Source organism: Leopardus geoffroyi, chromosome C1 (genome assembly GCF_018350155.1).
Source record: "Leopardus geoffroyi isolate Oge1 chromosome C1, O.geoffroyi_Oge1_pat1.0, whole genome shotgun sequence".
NCBI classification, from domain to species: domain Eukaryota; kingdom Metazoa; phylum Chordata; class Mammalia; order Carnivora; family Felidae; genus Leopardus; species Leopardus geoffroyi.
This window is the reverse complement of record NC_059328.1, coordinates 158,249,092-158,271,083: the sequence shown is the minus strand read 5'-3', so window position 1 is coordinate 158,271,083 and position 21,992 is coordinate 158,249,092. Positions and strand designations below refer to the sequence as shown.

The following is a 21,992-nucleotide window of genomic DNA, read 5'->3' as shown; positions in this document are numbered from 1 at the left end:
CAAGATATTGACGGGGTTCAGTTCTTCTGAGGCCTCTCTCATTGGCTTGCAGATGGCCACCTTTTCCCTATGTCCTCACATGGCCTTTTCTCTGTGTTTGCTCAGACACGATGTCTCTGTGTCCACACTTCTTTTTTATAAGGACATCAGTGAAATTGGGTTAGGGCCCACCCTAGCAGCCTCATTTTAACATAATCACCTCTTTAAATGCCTTATCTACAAATACAGTAACATTCTGAGGTACTGGAGATGAGAGTTTCAACATATGAATTCTAGAGGGACACAATTCAACCCATAATAGTATCTCGGTTATAAAAATCATGTTCCCTTTTCCTCAATGCTTGGCCACGCCACTTACAATTCTGAATTAGCCTTCACTTCCTGCATATGCTGAGCCTAAAGATCAGCTAGAAATGAATGTTTATTGTCTTCTCTAGTCTTCTCTGAGCATGCATGCTGCCCTGGGCACATGCGTAGCTTTCTGGATTAGCTATTATACTCAGGAGCTTTTCAAAGCCCTTATTCCCTGAAGAATCTCACTCCCCAATGCTTTCTTCCTGGCTTTTGTCATGTCTATTGTTTGCTTCAGTTGTTAATTTTTGTCCCAGGTGGCAGCACTTGACTGTCAACATTTCTGAAGAACATCCTCCACCCTAAGAGGGTTATAAGTTAAGTGAAACAAAGGTAGGCTTTTTGTGATAATTCTTCAGGGAAACCACAGACAGGTCAAAACAAATGTGATTCCTTGAGAGCAGTTTTCTCTACCTCCTGTAGTACCATGAATTCATACAGAGGATTCAAGCTGCCATCTTGAAGACTGCCATTGTACCAGGGAAAGGGATGGGAGAAGGCTGAATCAAGATGCCATAGAGTTCTCTTACTATGTTCTAGTGGCCTTTCTCCTGGTTAAGTGTTCACTTGATTGCTGTAAACCCTTGCCTATTTTACAGAATTCCAATAATGTTGGTTTTTACAGTTTTTGCCAGGTTATTTGGTATTTCTGGGGAAGCACAAGCCCCTTCAGGTCCCTAATGTGCCATCTTCACTGACGTTATCAATCTGCTTGGACGATGTTTGAAGTCCTTTTGTGTATCTTCAAGTGGATAATGGGTTGATCCAAATACTACGAATTTGCCTTCTACAGTCTAACATACGTTCTTCTTTGATGATTGTGGAGGATACTGGCAGAATTTTTTCCCCTGGTTCAATGTGTGCATCTCTGTTATGCTAAAAAGATGGACTATCTGAAAAACTTAGTTTTTAGAATCTGCCACTAGAGATTCTTCTTGTTTTTAATCTACATTCTTACAGTCATATTTTAATCTCTTTTGATGATTTCTCCTTCTTTAGTCCAACCTCAAATGATGGAGTCCTTTCAGGGATCAATTGTAGATTTTTTTTTTCCATTTTATGTTCTTCTAGGAGATTTTGTTTTATTTTTTAAAATGTTTATTTATATTTGAAAGACAGAGACAGAGCATGAGTGTTGGAGAAGCAGAGAGAGACAGAATCTGAAGCAGGCTCCAGGTTCTGAGCTATCAGCACAGAAGCCAATGCGGGGCTGGAATCCATGAACTGTGAGATCATGACCTGAGTGGAAGTCGGACGCTTAACCATCTCAGGAGTCCCTCCTCTAGGGGATTTTAGATCCTTCCAAGCCTGTAAATACCACAGATACTCCAATTATTCCAAAATTAACATCTCCAGTTCTGTAACTTGTTGAATTCAAGACCTAGTTGTTACTCAGCATTTCTCCTTAAATCTCACAATATCCCAGAATAAACATATTAAAAACTGGACACTTAGTTCTCAGTCTTGCAATATTTTTTCCCCTCAGTTCTTTTCCAGATAAAAGCCTTTGGATTGTTGAGGAAGTTCAAAAAGACTTGGGTTTATAAAAATGATTTATCAGAGGTGTTCTAATATTAATGAAACAAAATTAGAGAAAAGGAGACTGGAGTTAGGATAAAATTCAATAGCTGTGTCAAAAAACACAGCTGCAGATCCTTACAAGGGAAAATAAAAAAAATGTGAATCCAATGAGAGTGTGAAAAAAAGAGGAAGTGACTTCATGGAGTTGGAAGTTATAAGTACGTTCGGTGCTTAGAGATTTAAGGTGATAATTGAGAAGCAACATTGGAAATCTGAGGAAGGATATGCAAATAGCATTGCTGTGAATTTTATTGCTATTATAAAATTTAAATGGGAATGTTTTGGAATTTAGGATATACTAGGAGATACCGGAAATTACACATGGGGTTTCAGGCATGAGAAGGTATAAGTATACTTGTAAGTATTATACATTAATTTATTATACATTATTACAGATACCAGTTTGATCACACATGGTCCCAGAACCCTCACATAGTAAATCAAATATCATCAGATGTTAAAGCTTGGTCCTCAAATGTTATCACAAGTGATGCCATGATTGTCTGTGATCTCATGGATATAAAACTGCATCCATACCTCTGTGGCCACCAAACCATTCAACACAGCTTCTTTAACTGCGAGCTATTTGTAGCAGTTTAAGCACTACGGATGATTTTTTTCCCAGGCTCTAAGTAGTAGTAGGATTCTCAGCAGGGGTTGGAGAAACGATCTCAACCTCAAAGTTGTTCCAAAAGTTGGCTAACCAGGCTTTGAGTGAATCACAGCAGCATTTATCAGCACCAGAGCCTTTTCAGTAAGGTTACGGACAAACTGGACCATGGTTGTAGGAAGGAAAGTTTGTCACCTTGAGTGGCTGGCTGAATTAGGTATAGATATTTTACAAGATTAGATATTTTACAAGACTTATAATAGGAAAGGGAAGCAGAGGCAGTGGAGGAGAGAAAAGCTTAATGCTTTACCAGTAAACTTGAATTGTCACTGACACATCAGGAATCAGGGCAAGGGAGGAGGGGAAGTCAGTAATCACTTAGGTGGGGAATCACTCAGAAAAGCCGTGATAAGTGATTGGAATGATGATTTGAGATGAATCATCAAGGAGTCACATAGTTAGACTGTTTTTTCTTTATTTCCTTCTCTTAATTTCTTGTGTCATTTTCTGAATTCTCTATGATAAGATCTGCAGAATGTATAAAATGGTGTGTGTGTGTGCCCAGGCTCTTTCTATTGTTCACCCTTTTCTTGGCACGTAGCTCTTCATTTTTTGATATGTCACCTTGTGGTCTCCAGACATAATTCCTTGAGGTCTGATTTGGAGAAAAATACTGTAACTTAGAATATGATGTGTTCTGAGTTGGGCTTCTTTGGCACTTGCACACACAAACACACACACACTCCATACACATTCATTTATGCTAGAAATAAAGACATATGCAACAGTCCAGAAGAAAAAAAGGAACTTGTGACTGTCATTTGTACATGCCCATGAAAGACACTCGACACTTTGAAATGAATTTCTGGTAATTCAGGCGGCCACCCTTCCATCCTCAATAAGGAAGTGAGGATGTGCCAAATCTGCTACTGTGGAATGGGCTGTGGTCTAAAGGTAAGGGTGGCTGGCAGCATCCTGGGAGAGATAAGTATGGACTCTGAAATGCCGTCTGTTGAAAGCCCTGGGCTGACTAGGAGACTCCCTAGTGTTATGGCAGCAACCTGCATGGCCGCAGAGTCAGATGCAGCTTGAATTTGGCTGCAAGTTCTTTATTTTATCCTGCCTTAGTTTGAGTTTTGATGCTCATGACCAAAGTCCTTGAATTAATCACTCTTATCCCATGTTACTTAAAAATGTGACATTTTCTCTGCACTGTTTCAATTCTAAATTGTTATGGCATTTTTCTGCAGGTAAAATTAACAAATAAATAAGGTGAGGCATTTTATCACTGAAAAAGAAAATTGTGACATTTTCAAATGTGTGCCTAGACAAGTCAGTGAGAAGCAATGAATTAGTGAATCAGCTCTAGATAACTCACTGCTTTAAAACTTTAAAGCTAAGTTTCCTGTGTATTAAGGAGTCACCCAGAGTTAGTAAGAGTGGAACTGGGGAGCTCTGAATTGCCATCTCCAAGAAAGCAGTAAAAATAATGTGTCTTCAATTTTTTTCCTCAAAGCTATAAGACTAGTTTGCCAACATCTACCTGGATTGACAAGCTTACTGAAAAGAGAGCTGGATTTTGGTTTTATAAGTCTATTGGATTGTTGTTCAAAGACATGATTGACTAATTTGGTAAAACTGGTTCCTTGTTGCCAGGATATATTGTATTAACAATGAATTGCCTTGCATTAAACTAGGGAGTAGCAGATACTTTCTCACACTCATACGCTATTTATAACCACTTGGCAGAGATAATTGTGACCTCTGCTTGACGATGGTTTCCAAGATTTACATATCACTTTAGGAAGGGAGGTGTCCTGGGTGAAGCTGCGACTTGAAAACCCAGTCTTCCCAAAGCCTCAGCAGGCTTGCCCCTCTCCAGTGAGAGATGAATTCATTTTACAATTCAAGTGACTGCTCAACGCCATAGGCACAATCTCTTGGTAATGAATGTTGTTCTATAGCATTGTCTCGGATTTTCTTTTTCTTGTTTTTTTTTTTCACCTATTCTTCTCCCTTTTCCAGTTACTCATGATTTTTATATATATGTCCAACAACGAGCCTTCAGGGGAAGATGAGAACTAGTACACTCAAAGGTATGAGAAAAGATTTGCTCACAGATGAAATATATATTTTTGTGTCAGTTTTCCTCATTAGAGAGGGAAACAAAAATAGAAATTCTGGCCAAGTACTGAGAGCTGAAGAAGATAAATAGTTGTGGAGTTTAGTGTATTTCATCAGATAATTGTAAGCCACAACTTGCTAAGAGTGTGATGAAGAAGTCTCATTTGGTGTCGTTAATTCTATAGAGGGAAGATAAAATATCTAACAATATACTGAGGTTACCCAACTCACTATTTTTAACTTTTGTCTCCACAACCATCTTAAAAGAAGCATGAAGACCATCAAGAAGTGTTTTATGAGCCAAATGTTTTACTCTAATGGCCAACCGAGTGGGGTGAGGAGGAGTCCCAGGAGCCAAAGCCAGATGTGACATAGGGTTGGGGCAGACTGTACAAGGACCCAAAGGGGATCTCAAAGACTGTTCAGATTAGAGCCAGCTTTTGAGAGAAGTGGGCCCAGAGGCACAGGTCTGGAGTAGGATGAAGCTACCTCTAGGTTTAGGCTACTGGGCCGTACTACTGAGTAGCAGCTTCAGGGCTTGTCTGCATTTGGATGGACCTGGATTGCAATGCAGACAGACTTCAAATCCATAGTAATATACCCTGTCATGTTCAAATGAGGGCTCCATAGTTTTTGCACAAACTAGAGCCTCCTGGAAGAAAAAGCACCAACTGAACCACAACTAGCATTTGGAGAACATTCAAAACCTGTAGATACATTATCAACAATAGTCAACTATGGAAAGAGCCCAAATGTACATTGACTGATGAATGGATAGAGAAGATGATGTGATATATACATCTCTCTCTCTCTATATATATATACAAGTAGATATATATATATATGTATACATACATCTATCTATCTATCTACCTATCTATCCACACAAGCCATCAAAAAGAATGAAATCTTGCCATTTGCAATGATGTAGGTAGAGCTAGAGTGTATTATGCTAAGTGAAATAAATCATTCAGAAAAATACAAATACCATATGATTTCGCTCACAGGTGGAACTTAAGAAACAAAACAGATGAACATAGGGGAAGGGAGAAAAAGAGAGAGGGAAACAAACCATAAGAGCCTCTTAACTATAGAGAACAAACTGAGGGTTGATGGAGGGAGGTGAGGAAATGGGCTAAATAGGTGATGGGCATTAAGGAGGGCCCTTGTCATGAGCAGGGGGTGTTATTATATGTGATGAGTCACTAAATTCTATATCTGACACCAATTTTACCATACATGTTAACTAGAATTTAAATAAAAACTTGAAAAAAAACCAACAAGACCTATAGATATATTTAAAAGATTGTTAGCAGTATAAATTTTATTAAGCATCTTTATAGGCATTACTTTTTGTCATATACTTTATTCTTTTCATTTAATAAATTATATATGAAAAAGTAGTTTGCTTTTATTGTATACAATTGAGAAGATGAAGAAAAGCACCAAGAAGATAAAACTCATGCATACTCACATTCTTTTTTCTTATTGCATCCTAGTCTTGAATGTTTATTTTTTATTTTTTTTAATTTTATTTTTTTAATTTACATCCATATTAGTCAGCATATAGTGCAATAATGATTTCAGGAGTAGATTTCTTAATGCCCCTTACCCATTTAACCCACTCCAGCTCCCACAACCCTTTCAGTAACCCTCTGTTCTCCATAACTAGGAGCCTCTTATGTTTTGCCCCCCTCCCTGTTACTATATTATTTTTGTTTCCCTTCCCTTATGTTCATCTGTCTTGTCTCTTAAAGTCCTCATATGAGTGAAGTCATATGATTTTTATCTTTCTCTGTCTGACTAATTTCACTTAGCATAATACCCTTCAGTTCCATCCATGTAGTTGCAAATGGCAAGATTTCATTCTTTTTGATTGCCGACTAATACTCCATTGTATATATATACCACATCTTCTTTATCCATTTATCCATTGATGGACATTTGGGCCCTTTCCATACTTTGGCTATTGTTGATAGTACTGCTATAAACATGGGGGTGCAGGGTCCCTTTGAAACAGCACACTTGTATCCCTTGGATAAATGCCTAGTAGTGCAATTGCTGGGTCATAGGGTAGTTCTAATTTTAATTTTTCGAGGAACCTCCAAACTGTTTTCCAGAGTGGCTGCACCAGCTTGCATTCCCACCAGCAGTGCAAAAGAGATCCTCTTGCTCCACATCTTCACCAACATCTGTTGTTGCCTGAGTTGTTAATGTTAGCCATTCTGACAGGTGTGAGGTGGTATCTCATTATGGTTGTGATTTGTATTTCCCTGATGATAAGTGATGTTGAGCCTTTTTTCATGTGTCAGTTGGCCATCTGGATGTCTTCTTTGGAGAAGTGTCTATTCATGTCTTTTGCCCATTTCTTCACTGGATTATTTGTTTTTTGGGTGTTGAGTTTGATAAGTTCTCTATAGATTTTGGATACTAACCCTTTATCTGATATATCATTTGCAAATATCTTCTCCCATTCTGTCAGTTGCCTTTTAGTTTTGCTGATTGTTTCCTTCGCTGTACAGAACCTTTTTATTTTGATGAGGTCCCAGTAGTTCATTTTTGCTTTTGTTTCCCTTGCCTCCGGAGATGTGTTGAGTAAGAAGTTGCTGCAGGCAAGATCAAAGAGGTTTTTGCCTGCTTTCTCCTCAAGGATTTTAATGGCTTCCTATCTTACATTTAGGTCTTTCATCATTTTGAGTTTATTTTTGTGTATGATGTAAGAAAGTGGTCCACATTCATTCTTCCCCATGTCGCTGTCCAGTTTTCCCAGCATCACTTCCTGAAGAGACTGTCTTTATTCCATTGGGTATTCTTTCCTGCTTTGTCAAAGATTAGTTGGCCATACGTTTGTAGGTCCATTTCTGGGTTCTCTATTCTGTTCCATTGATCTGAGTGTTTTTGTGCCAGTACCATACTGTCTTGATGATTACAGCTTTGTAGTATAGCTTGAAGTCCGGGATTGTGATGCCTCCAACTTTGGTTTTCTTTTTCAAGATTGCTTTGGCTATTCGGGGTCTTTTCTGGCTCCATACAAATTTTAGGATGATTTGTCTTAGCTCTGTGAAGAATGCTGGTGTTACTTTGATAGGGATTGCATTGAATATGTAGATTGCTTTGGGTAGTATTGACATTTTAACAATATTTGTTCTTTCTATCCAGGAGCATGGAATCTTTCTCCATTTTTTTGTGTCTTCTTCAATTTCTTTCATAAGCTTTCTGTAGTTTTCAGTGTATAGATTTTTCACCTCTTTGGTTAGATTTATTCCTAGGTATTTTATGGTTTTTGGTGCAATTGTAAATGGGATCTATTCTCTTTCTGTGGGTTCATTGTTGGTGTATAGGAATGCAACCGATTTCTCTGCATTGATTTCACATCCTGCAACTTTGCTGAATTTATGGATGAGTTCTAGCAGTTTTTTGGTGGAATCTTTTTGGTTTTCCATATAGAGTATCATGTCATCTGTCTGCAAAGAGTGAAAGTTTGACCTCCTCCTGGCTGATTTGGATGCCTTTTATTTCTTTGTGTTGTCTGATTGCAGAGGCTAAGACTTCCAATAGTATGTTGAATAACAGTGGTGAGAGTGGACATCCCCTGTCTTGTTCCTGACCTTAGGAGGAAAGCTCTCAGTTTTTTCCATTGAGGATGATATTAGCGTTGGGTCTTTTGTATATGGCTTTTATGATCTTGAGGTATGCTCCTTCTATCCCTACTTTCTTGAGGGTTTTTATCAAGAAAGGATGCTGTATTTTGTCAAATGCTTTCTCTGCATCTATTGAGAGGATCATATGGTTCTTGTCCTTTCTTTTATTGATGTGATGAATCACACTGATTGTTTTGAGGATATTGAACCAGCCCGGCATCCCAGGTATAAATCCCGCTTGGTCATGGTGAGTAATTTTTTTAATGTATTGTTGGATCTGATTGGCTAATATCTTGTTGAGGATTTTTGCCTCCATGTTCATCAGGGAAGTTGGTGTATAGTTCTCCTTTTTAATGGGGTCTCTGTCTGGTTTTGGAATCAAGGTAATGCTGGCTTCATAGAAACAGTTTGGAAGTTTTCCTTCCATTTCTACTTTTTGGAACAGCTTCAAGAGAATAGGTGTTAACTCTTCCTTAAATGTTTGGTAGAATTCCCCTGGAAAGCCATCTGCCCCTGGACTCTTGATTTTTTGGGGAGATTTTTGATTACTAATTCTATTTCTTTACTGGTTATGGGTCTGTTCACATTTTCTATTTCTTCCTGTTTCAGTTTTGGTAGTGTATATGCTTCTAGGAATTTGTCCATTTCTTCCAGATTGCCCATTTTATTGTCATGTACTTGCTCATAATATTCTCTTATTATTGTTTTTATTTCTGCTGTGTTGATTGTGATCTCTCCTCTTTCATTCTTGACTTTATTTATTTGGGTCCTTTCCCTTTTCATTTGATCAAACTGGCTAGTGGTTTATCAATTTTGGTAATTCTTTCAAAGAACCAGCTTTTGGTTTCATTGATCTGTTCTACTGTTTTTTTTTGGTTTTGATAGCATTAATTTCTGTTCTAATCTTTATTATTTCCTGTCTTCTGCTGCTTTTGGGTTTATTTGCTCTTCTTTTCCAGTTCTTTAAGGCATAAATTTAGGTTGTATATCTGAGATCTTCCTTTCTTCTTTAGGAAGGCTTGGATTGCTATATACTTTCCTCTTATGACCGCCTTTCCTGTGTCCCAGAGGTTTTGGGTTGTGGCGTTATCATTTTCATAGGCTTCCATGAACTTTTAAAATTTTCTCTTTAACTTCTTGGTTAGCCCATTCATTCTTTCATAGGATGTTCTTTAGTCTCCAAGTATTTTGTTACCTTTCCAATTTTTTTTCTTGTGTTTGATTTCAAGTTTCATAGCATTGTGGTCTGAAAATATGCACAGTATGATCTCGATCTTTTTGTACTTGTTGAGGGCTGATTTGTGTCCCAGTATGTGGTCTATTCTGGAGAACGCTCCATGCGCACTGGAGAAGAATGTATATTCCGCTGCTTGAGGATGAAATGTTCTGAATATATCTGTTAAGTCAATCTGGTCCAGTGTGTCATTCAAAGCCATTGTTTCCTGTTGATTTTTGATTAGATGATCTATCCATTGCTGTGAGTGGGGTGTTGAAGTCTCCTACTATTATGGTATTACTATCAATGAGTTTCTTTATGTTTGTGATTAATTGATTTATATATTTGGGTGTTGCCACATTTGGTGCATAAATGTTTAAAATTGTTAGGTCTTCTTGGTAGACCCCTTAATTATGATATAATGCCCTTCTTCATATCTTGATACAGTCTTTATTTTAAAGTCTAGATTGTCTGATATAAGTATGGCTACCCCAGCTTTCTTTTGTTGACCATTAGCATGATAGATGGTTCTGCATCACCTTACTTTCAATCTGAAGATGTTTTTAGGTCTAAAGTGGGTCTCTTGTAAATAGCATATAGATGGATCTTGTTTTCTTATCCATTCTGTTACCCTATGTCTTTTGATTGGAGCATTGAGTCCATTGACGTTTAGAGTGAGTACTGAAAGATATGAATGTATTGCTATTCTGTTGCTTGTAGAGTTGGAGTTTCTGGTGGGGTTCTCTGGTCCTTTCTAGTCTTTTTTGGTTTTGGTGTGTGTTTGTTTGTTTGTTTGTTTATTTATTTATTTATTTTTCCATCTTTTCTCCCCTCAGAGTCCCCCTTAAAATTTTTTCAGGGCTGGTTTAGTGCTCACAAACTCCTCCAGTTTTTGTTTGTCTGGGAAACTTTTTACCTCTCTATTTTGAATGACAGCCTTGCTGGATAAAGAATTCTTGGCTGCATATTTTTCTGATTCAGCACATTGAATATATCCTGCCACTCCTTTCTGGCCTGCCAAGTTTCTGTGGATAGGTCTGCTGCAAACCTGATCTGTCTTCCCCTGTAGGTTAAGAATTTTTTCCCTTGCTGCTTTCATGATTCTCTTGTTGCCTGAATTTTCTGAATTTGACTATGATATGCTTTGTTGATGGTCAGTTTTTGTTGAATCTAATGAGAGTCCTCTATGCTTTCTGGATTTTGATGTCTGTGTCTTTCCCCACGTTAGGAAAGTTTTCCGCTAAGATTTGCTCTCATAACCCTTCTACTCCTATTTATCTCTCTTCTTCATCTGGACCCCTATGATTCTGATGTTGTTCCTTTTTTAATGAATCACTGATTTCTCCAATTTTTAAATCGTGCTCTTTTGCCTTAATCTCCCTCTTTTTTTCTCTTCATTATTCTCCCTAGTTTGTCCTCTATATCACTGATTCTCTGTTCTGCCTCATCCTTGCTGCTGTGGCATCCACCTGAGGTTGCAGCTCAGTTGTAGCATTTTCTATTTCATCTGAACTAGCTTTTACTTCTTTTATGTCTGCAGAAAGGGATTCTAATCTATTTTCAACTCCATCTAGTATTCTTATTATTGTGATCCTAAATTCTGGTTCAGACATCTTTCTTGTATCTGTGTTGGTTAGGTCCCTGGATGTCCTTTCTTCCTGATCTTTCTTTTGGGGTGAATTCCTTCGTTTCATCATTTTGAAGGCAGAAAAGGAATTAATGAGGTAAAAAAATTAAAATTAAAAAAAATTAAAAAATTAAACACACACACACACACACACACAAAATCAAATAAATGATGCTAGGTCCTAGGTGTGTTTTGATCTGGGTGTTGAAAGGGGCTTGATATATTAGAGAAAAAAGGGGAAAGAAAAAAAGGAAATTGTTTGAAAATTTGAAAAAATGAATACACTGAAGTAGACTAAAGTGAAATGATGGAAGTGAAATAGAATTTGAAAAAATTTTCACAAAAGTAAAAAATATAGTAAAAAAATTAAAGAAAAGTATTTTTAATAAAAATTGAAAATAAAAATGAATTTTTTCTCTTTCTGTATTCAAGAAAAAGAAAAGAAACTAATAAGAGAAAAAAGAAAAAAGAAAAAAAAGAAAGAAAATTGAATAGAGGACCAATGAACAGAGTGAAATACGACTGAAATTACTTCATTTTTCCCTAGAAGTCAAACTGTGAAGTGCTTTATAGTCCATAAACTAAGCAGGCAGAGAGACTTGTGTTCCTGAAGAGCTAGGTTGGCCCAGTTGGGCAAGGCTCAGTGTAATGGCTCCATTATCTATTAGATGGCGCTGCTTGTCTTACTGGGGTGGATTGTTGTGGCGCTTGTAGGTGCATATGCGCATGCGCGGGAGCATTGAAACTGGTGTCACTCAGCTACCCAGTCTCTAGTATTGGAACTCTGTTCTCCCTGATCAACAATTAGGCACGGTCCTTTGTCTTTGGCTTCCGTCCACTACCCACTTTTACACTGTCCGTGACCAAGCCCCAGGCAGCACTTCCCTCCTGAGTTTTATCTCAGATGGGACTGTTTTTCCAAACCCCTTACTTCTGAGGGACTGTGGCTTTGACCTGCTCCACCCCTCTGTGGAGGGTCTCACTGAGCAATGGCCGGGTGCCGGCCACGCCCAGGAACGTTTGTGGGACTGTGCTGCTGCCGATGCCCAGAGACTGTGGCCAGTTGCCAGCCTACCACAGAAAAAGTTCACAAGATAGTGTAACAGCAGCATTTCAGGGATTATGGAAAATCACAACACACATCTGGCACCAGGCTTCACCCTTAATGGTCATGTTCTAGCACCAGAGAATGTGGTTGTTCTCCAGGATCCACTGGGGCCCTGCCTTTGGGGGACCCACACAGCCTCTACCAGGTGTCCTCCCAGCAGGGGAACTGCCTCTCCCTGTGTGGCCTGAAGAACCCCGGACTCCACTCTTCTCCTGAGTATTCGCCCTTCCCACCAGAGCACTGCCAGGTATTGAGCCGTGGAGTTGCAGACTCTGTGCTCCCCCTGTTTATAGTCTTAATGGAATTTAAACCCTCTCCTTTCTCCTTTCTGCCACAGTCCCTGTGGCTGTTTCCACTTTTCCACTTTCTCTCCAGCTGCTTTTGGGGGGGGGTGCTTTTCCCATATTCTCCTCCCCATCTCTGTCCTCTCTCCACATGCAAAAGTAGTTCCCTGTCCTCTGAAGCTTCTCTCTCCCCCAGTTCACCTCTCCATGCCATGTACCTGCTGAATTCTGTGGTTCAGATTGTGCAGATTGTTGTGTTAATCCTCCAATCAGTTTTCTAGGTGTGTAGGATGATTTAGTGTTGGTCTGGCTGTATTTCATGGATGTGAGACACACAAAAAACTTCCAGGGTATTCTGCCTGCATACTCACGTTCTTATAACTTACAGATAATCACGTTATAACTTACAGATAATCACGTTTACATTTTCATGTTTTTTCTTCTTTTCATCTTTTTCGTCTTTTTTACGTGTCTACAAAACGAAATGAAGAATATACTGATTTTGGTAAATGCAAAATATACAAAACTCACCTAACTGCCTGCCTGGAGAAGAGTCACAGGATAAGGAAAGGGGAACAGAAAAATGCATAGGTTATTGTTCACAGTGTTCTATTGCACTAATATCAGATCATCCTTGCACAAATATACAGTCAATTTTTTGGATATCATTGACTTATTGGGAAAGGAAAATATGGACTATTAATTTATCTTATTACAGGTATCAATCATGGGCATCTTTGACTAGGCAGAATGAGATTGAGAAAGTTCACTTAAAAAAAATATTAAAGCATGGAGTGCCTGGCTAGCTCAGTTGGTTGAGTGTCCGACTTTGGCTCATGTCATGATCTCACAGTTTGCGGCTTTGAGCCCCATGTCAGGCTCTGTGCTGAGAGCTTGGAGCCTGACACCTGCTTCAGATTCTGTGTCTCCCTCTCTCTCTGCCCCTCCCCCACTTGCTCACTCTCTCTCTGTGTCTCCCCTACTTGCTCACTCTCTCTCTCTCTGTCTCTGTCTCTCTGTCTCAAAAATAAATAAACATTAAAAAATATATATTCAAGCATGTATTTTTCAGGGCAGAGTCAGCCAGACTCATGGTGCAGTATAATTAAGGAGGATACCTAATCATTAGCTTGGGGCATGTTGGATCTGGGGTGAATATCCACATGCCATCCAGATAGACTGAAATCTCAGACTCAAACTAAACTTTACTCATTTTAGGGCATAATCCCTCACGGGTCAGATCAACTGTTTTCTGGCACTCGTGCTGCCAGAGGAGTCACTGCCCTGCCCTCATATCCAAAACATTTTCTTTCCCACAGGCAGCCTATTTTCCCAGGATTTATGGCACAGGTAATTGCTGGTAGATTCATCACCCTGTAAAGATGGTATTACTACTTCCATTTTACAGATGAAGAAACTGAGGCTAGTGGAGTTTAAGTAACCTGCCCAAAGTCACATAGCTGGGAAGTGAATTCAAATCATTGTGATTCCAAAGTCCATCTCTCTCTCTCTCTCTTTTTTTTTTTTTTAAATCTAATTTAGTTAATGTATAGTGTAATAGTGATTTCAGGAATAGAATTTAGTGAGTCATCACTTACATATAACACCCAGTGCTCATCCCAGCAAGTGCCCTCCTTAATGTCCATCACCCACTTAGCCCATCTCCTCACCCAACACCCCGCCAGCCATCCCTCAGTTTGTTCTCTGTATTTAAGGGCCTCTTATGGTTTGTCTCCCTCTCTGTTTTTATCTTATTTTTTGCTTCCCTTCCCCAATGTTCATCTGATTTGTTTCTTAAATTCCACATATGGATGAAATCAGATGGTATTTGTCTTTCTCTGACTTATTTCACTTAGCATAATGCACTCTAGTTCCACCCACGTTGTTGCAAATGGCAAGATTTCATTCTTCATGATCGCCGAATAATATTCCATTGGATATACAGATCTATCTATCTATCTATCCATCTATATCATCTACTTGTAGATGTAGATAGATGGATAGATAGATAGATAGATATCACATCATCTTCTTTATTCATTTATCAGTCAATGGACATTTGGGCTCTTTAAATAGTTTTCCCAGGGCTTTTGCACTTACTGTTCCCCTAGAAATTCATGTACTTGCTCCTTCACCTCAGGTTATTCTTCAAATGTTACCTTCTTCAACCACCTGCTTTAAAATGGCAACACACCTGCTCACCTCACAAACACACATACACATACCCCCATCATATTCTTTTCCTGTAATATTTTTCTCCATAGCATTTATCACCATCTGCATGTATGTTGCGCTTATTGTTTACTATCTACCTCTCCTTTCCCCCACACCTGAGTATAGGATTCTTGAGGGCAGGAATTCTCAACTGTTTTGCTCATTCTTGTATCCCAGAGGTTAGAAGAGTATTTGGCACGTAGTAAGCACTCAAAAAGTGCTTCAGTTGAGGCTTTAACTGGAGGACAGCAGGGACCACAGCCCTACCTGTTTTTAAACCATAAACCATAAAGAAAACTCACCTACTGCTAAAACAAAATAGGAATGATTAACTTGGTATTCATCCTGCCCTAGCTGGTCAGGGAGCCAGAGTTGAAGGAACGGAGGAAGATGTTACTAAACCCTGAAGGGGTTCAGAACAGGTTGTTGTTCTGTCCTCAGTTTTTGCATCTACAGGATGAGGTGGTTGAACAGAACATCTGCAATATTGTTTACAACTCTAACACTCTATTTTTGTTATCTCCCTTCACATCTACATGCCAAACAAAGAGAAAACTTAGGACACTAGGACCAATGAGAAGCTCATTTTCACCCTGTGGGTGTCATCAACAATTTTACCAGAACAAAGGTCACAAAATTCTACTGAGAATCTTCTCCCAGCCAAAGCTACAATCTCACAGCTGTGCTGTCCTTTTGGGTTTGTGTAGAACAAATTTCTTTTTCCTAGGTCCTAATTGGTGCCAAACCCAATATTATTACATTTGCATTGACTCGGACGTCAACTTGTCCCAGGACTTGTCAAACCAGTTCAGATGGAGGGAATATCTTAGAAACCTTTCTTGTGTTTGCTGCCCTTGATATATTGAAATTTTAACATATACATATAATAACATACAAAATTTGGAGCTAAATCATAAACCATTGTATATGCAGGTTTTAGTAGAGACAAATAGAAGATACTGAATTTTTAAAGAGTTTATGGCAGAAAAACTTTAAGAAAATTTGATCTTATCATTGATTTGATCTTATTTTCTTCAAACTGAGAAGCACTGGCCCATCACCTGCATTTCAGAGCCTGGGCTGGAAGGTCAGATAGAGTGGTATAGAGCATAGACTCTAGACCTATTGGTTGTAGACTTTGGGTGGGTTTTTTAACCTATCTGTGCTTCATTTCTCTTAACTATAAAATGGAGGTAATAATGATAGCACCTAACTCCTATGGTTTTTGAGGAATCCAAATAAGGAGGTACAAAATAGACTCTTCAACTGAGCCAGGTACCCAACAAAGGCTTGACCAGCATTGGCTATTATTACTCATCACTGGAGGCCACAGTGAGATGCTCTTAGGAAATGGTTAACTCAGTCAGGGAGAGAGAGAAAAAATAAGAGCATTTGAGAAAAATGATGGAATTAACAAGAAGGGAGAGGAACAGGTACGGACAGCACAAAGCCGCTGGAGAAGCCACATATGTTTATTTGACTTGGATTTCTGTTAGTTTAAACCTTTAAAAAAATCATTTATCTGGTGGGTAGAGCCTGAGGTTGTTGACTGTTGAGGCCAGGGTGCAAGGGTCATGTGAGCCCTCAGAGTTTTGACCAAAAGGCTATTTCACGTGTTCTTTCAAGTCATCTATCTCCACACAATTCTGGGGCTGGGTCAGGAATATCAGGGGCCTGCAACGTAAGGACTTTCCAAGAGTAATCTTTCAAATTGAGGGGAAAAGTTTAAAGTTGTTTTTTTTTTGTTTTGTTTTTTGTTTTTTTTGTTTTTTGTTTGGTTTTGGTCTGGTTATGTTTTAAAGTAATTTCTTAAGACCAAAGGCTTATGAGAAGAAATGATGTAGCCAGAATCACAACGCTCTTGCAGGGTGTGGGGGGATGGGGTACCAGTGTCTTGTGCCTCCTTTCAAGGGAATCCACACCTTCCAAAGCCTGTTGAAGCCCTCAGCTGGCTTCCTAAGCCCACTGTGTGTTTGGGGTTATTGTTTTGAGTGTATTCAACCTTTCCTCAGATGTCACTGAACTGTGCTTAGACTGGCCTTCAGGGCATTGACCCGTCAACAAATAGATAATGTTTTAGAAAAAGCTTGAATTCTGTTCAGTGTTTAGCAATGATGAAAACTGAAGTTGGAAAAGGTTGTAAAACCTTTGACTCTCCACGGTAGAGTCTGTTGTTTTTCTGGCTTCCTCAAGTCCTCGCTCACAGGTAAGTGACTTCTATTCTTTACAGCATTTGAGGATCATGTTCTGCAAGTCCATTTCCTCCAAGTTTTACTTTGTGGGGTATTGTGTTTCTGATTCACTAAAGGCTATCCTCTTGTCATGCAATAAACAGTACCATAATGCTTGGATAAGAACTTGCAGAATATATTTGTAATTTAATAATATATTATACAATATGGGTGACTCTTGGTTGCTGTCTCATTTATAGCAATGTTACTCTATGCATCAATTGTTTTGAGAGAGAGAGTGTGTGTGTGTGTGTGTGTGTGTGTGTGGTGCAAATGGATGAATGGATTGAATAATGTGCCCAAAGTAAAAATGCTAGTGAGCTTTTTTGTCTTGGGTTTATGAAAGTGCAATTCAGTTTGCACTGATAACCACAAATCCCATCTGGAAAGCTGGTGCTGTTTTCATACAGAACTATGCCAACTTCATCTTTTCTCCAACACCATGCTTATATCCCTCATTCTCCCAGTTTTCAATAATTTAGATACTAAAAAATATGAGCTCTGGATGCATGGCTACAGGGGGAAACATTGATTTCTAGAAACTAATTTCCATTTTTAGGTTTCTCTACCCAGTAGAACTCACATGTTGTGGATGATTTGAACACATCAATCAAATATTATTCATGTTGAAGACTGGGAATAAGGTGTGGTAATTCCAAATGTTTTGAGGGAAGAATAGTTAACTAGATATATTAGAGACAAATTATAATGACTGTACAAAAAACTCTAATAGTGGTTATTACTAAGTTTTTAAAGTATTAGCTTATTTATAGGCTCTTGTTTAATAAAGTTTCTTTCAGTGTGCAGCCACAACCCCCACCTCACCCCCACACCCCTACCCCACCACTCCAGACTTGGCTACCCTCCTCCTGTGTCCTGTAACACTCTGTAATTATCTCTGGAGGCTGCATTTCCCTACCTGGGAGTTACCGTTCACATGCCCTTTCCCCCACTTGATTGTAAGCCCCTTGAATAACTTGTGTGTCTTCCTACTAAGAGTAATGGTGACAAATATTTACTGATGAATGCTTGAAATAGATTATGAAGTAGTGTAGGAAAAAAAAAATTGCCCAGTCCGCGGTTTTAAAAGACACTGAAATTACTAAAAACAAAACAAAACAAAACAAAATGCCTGAGTTCTATTGCAAGAATCAAGTGTTAGAGTTGTGTGTTGCTTTGTGCAGATGGGAGAACTATGCACATAGAAACCAAGACAGACTGGGAGTAACTTTGAAATTAAACTCTCTCTTCTTCTAGAGCAATTCTTTAGTCCTCCATTTAATTTCTTTCCCATGTTCATCAGCTGTGGCCCTTGGGGCTAAAGGGGCCTCATTTTTATCCCGTCTCTGGAGATGTCTTCCATGTTGTTGACACACACCATTGTGCCACAACCTGCTTATCTGCCAAGCAGTGGTTTTCTATTTGTCTTGCTCCTTAGCATAAACTAATATTTCTCTCCTCCTTTTTTAAATGTTTATTTATTTTTGAGAGAGAGAGAGAGAGAGAGAGAGAGAGAGAGAATGAGTAGGGCAGGGGCAGAGGCAGAGGGAGACACAGAATCTGAAGCAGGCTCCAGGCTTCTATCAGCCCAGAGCCCAAGGTGGGGCTCAAACTCACAAAACATTAGATCATGACCTGAGCCAAAGTCAGACACTTAACCGACTGAGCCACCCAGGATCCCCTATTTCTTTCCTCCTTTTAATGATCCTTGAGAGAAAACCCAAGGTTTGCTGGGTTTGATAACAACAAAAGTGCTCTACCTGCATTGCAACATGTCAGCAGTGACGGATATTTTAAGGGCTTTAAGAAATCTGAGTTGGTGGCCAAGGAAGTGACTTCCAGAGTCAAGAGGAGCAAGAGAAATTCCGCTTTTCTCTCCAAGCAGCTCAGGGAAGGGCAGTGTGTGATGCTGGTGACCTTGAAAGTTTTTACACAAGGGAAGTCCTGGCAAAAGAAAAAACCAAGGAGAATATTCACAATGTGATGTGGGGTGGGGTGTAGGCCACTCCTGATCCTGGCCTCGTACCCCTCGCTATCCCTCCAGCTCCTCAATGGCTGTTAGGGCATTTAGATCCTCCTCACTGTGTTGGTCTGGATGTGGAAAAACCTCAGCCTCTTCCTTCTGAATTCAGTCTAGATCAACATGCTTCAAAAATAGTATTTGGGAGAAAATGAAATGGAAAGCAGTATTTGGGAGAAAATGAAATGGAAAGCAGAATGGAAAGCAAGACAATTGGAAACTAGAACACTGATAGAGTAGAGAAGTCATCTCCTAAAGTGACAAGAGCCTGGGCACCAGTGGCTTGGTTGTGTGGCACCACAAGCCTATTTCTTTTGGTCACCTGAGGCCTATCTGCCCAGGAGTGAGATGAACTGTGTGGTTCTTGCCCTGGTAAATGAAGGCGCCCACTGCTTGGCCTGGAGGAATTTCTGCTCATCCCAAACAGATTTCCTAGTCCCTCTGGGTGTGGGCTCTCAAGTTCCAAGCCTTATCAGAGTGTTGGCCTTTTCAAAAAGGATAAATATGATCATATCTCTATCTTGCCTAAAAGTGTATATTTGTTCCATTGCCATTGGGATAAGGTCCCACATCCTCAATGTTAAAGATGAGGCCTGGAGGAATCCACCAGCCACATCCTTCAGAGACATCCATCCACTTTTCCTCACACTGGCTGGACATTCTTCCATCTTGAACCTATGTGCTGTCTCCTGGGTCTGGACCTTTTCGTGTGCTCTTCCCCACTAGAATGCTTTTCTCTCTCTTGTTTCCTTGGGTAACTTGTCTTCATCTCCTATGTCCCATACTAAAAATGTGCTGAATTCATACCCCCCACCCCACCTCAGCTCTCTGGACAAGGGCAGGGCCACTGCCTGATGGTGTAGGAGACACCCATGCTTCCTCTTCTCTCCCATGCTTGTAATTTTTTATGTGGCACCTGTCTTCCCTGCCCCACTATAAGTTTTATGAGAACAGGGCAGGTTGGAGGTCTGGTGCTGCATATGATTTTTAGGTGGGTAAATCAGGTCCTTCATTATTTCTCCCCAGGCATCAGGCTGTCCTGAACTGGCCTCATAATACAGGAGTCAGCAAACATTTTTTCTAGAAGGCTAGAAAGTAAATGTTTTAGGCACTGATGGTGGTTGGGAGGTGGGGGAGGTGTGCGTATAGTCTCTGTCACAGCTACTCACTTCTGCCATTGTAGCACAAGAACAATCAAAGATAAAATGGAAACTAATGGGCATTATTGTGTTCCAATAAAGCTTTATTTATAAAAACAGGCAGTGGGCCTAATGTCCCTATTGTAGTTCTATCTTCAGGCAGGAGGGATTCCAGCTTCTGGGAGAACTATTCTCATCCCTGACCTGTTTCGTTTCTTTTCTTTTTCTTTCTTTTTCTCTTTCTTTCTTTCTTTCTTTCATTCTTTCTTTCTTTCTCTCTTTCTTTTTCTTTCTTTCTTTCTTTCTTTCTTTCTTTCTCTCTCTCTTTCTTTCTTTCTCTTTCTTTCTTTCTCTTTCTTTTTCTTTCTTTCTTTCTTTCTTTCTTTCTTTCTTTCCTTCTTTCTTTCTTTTTCTTTCTTTCTTTCTTTTTCTCCTTCTTTCTTTTTCTTTCTTTCTTTCTTTCTTTCTTTCTTTCTTTCTTTCTTTCTCTTTCTTTCTTTCTTTGTTTCTCTCTCTCTCTTTCTTTCTTTCTCTTTCTTTCTTTCTTTCCTTTTTTCCTTCTTTCTCTTCTTATTCAGTTCTCCTGCAGCATCAATAGTCATACCGGTGTCTTGAAGTCACACTTAGCAACCTTGGTGTAATGGCCCATGGTGAGCACTGACACTTTGTATTCTTTGGATTTTTTTACTTGTTCCTGACATGGCTATAGAACTCTACCTCCTCCAGTTTTGACAACCTCAGGCCCTCCATGGCACTGCTTACTTATCCCTCTTTCTGAGGTCTGTCGATGTCCTAGGTTCTCTCAGGGAATTCATTCAGGTGTTGGTCTCTGTGTCCTCTCTCTCCTCCCCAACAGTGTCTTCCAGAATATTGTTGCTAGTGTTCTTTTTTTTTCCTTTTTTTTTTTTAATTTTTTAAAATGTTTTTATTCATTTTTGAGAGAGAGAGAGAGACAGAGCACAAGTGGCAGGGGAGGGGGGACAGAGAAGAAGAGAGACACAGAATTCAAAGCAGGCTTCAGGCTCTGCGCTGTCAGCACAGAGCCTGATGTAGGGCTTGAATGCACGAGTCATGAGATCATGACCTGAGCTAAAGTCGGACACCCGACTGAGCCACCCAGGTGCCCCATTGCTAGTGTCCTAACATACACATATCTGTGATGTATCTACCAATAAAGGTCAGGAGACTGTCCTCTGTGTTGATAAGATTACACATTTTATCAAAGAAAAGAAAACTTCAAGCTTGGATAGTTATACAGAAGCACAGATTGTCTGCACATAGACCACATGCCATTTAGCAGAGAGGGACAGTGGTGTTGGCATGGACAGTTAAAAATTCTTGGGGTTTTCACAATTAGGTAATCAAGGTCTGCCAGGCAGTGCTTAGAAATCTTGATTTCCAACTTTTAATTCCTAGATTTTCTAAGTTTATTGGAAGACCATCTTTCTGGAGGACTTGAAAATTCTCAAAATGTTTCCAAAGAGATTTTTTTGGAGATTAAAGTAATTTACTTTATGAAAATACAGAGTAAAAATGAAATAGCATGCATGGTACCTTATTTTTAATTCTGAGTTCTTTTGTGTTAAAGTAAAAATTTGTTATTGTAAGTTAAGATGCCTTAATTAAAACTTCCTGCATCATATTATACCCAAGAACCCTTCACATGCTTCAGGAAGCTCAAGACCAAATTTCTAATTTAGGTGCTATAGGTAACAGCTGAGGGAGTAGAATTAGATGATATTACATCTGCTTATATTAGTGGGGAGAATGTGACAAAACACCATAGCCTTCTTAAATCATGGAATGTACCAGGTGAGGAGGAAGACACATTCTTGTGACCCTGTGA

General features: G+C 39.3%; 1 protein-coding gene across 4 annotated transcripts in view; it reads left to right on the top strand.

Annotated features, from left to right (window-relative positions):
- The first annotated feature begins 16,424 nt into the window (after positions 1-16,424).
- Positions 16,425-21,992, top strand: part of ABCB11 (ATP binding cassette subfamily B member 11) — a 91,325-nt gene continuing 85,757 nt past the window's right edge. For 2 of the 4 annotated variants that reach the window (XM_045480102.1, XM_045480103.1), the window contains exon 1: positions 16,436-16,962. The gene's annotated coding sequence lies outside the window, so the exon portion shown is untranslated. Of the gene's footprint in view, positions 16,963-21,992 lie in introns of all 4 variants that reach the window. The other 2 variants (XR_006712943.1, XM_045480101.1) reach the window with 2 other exon arrangements.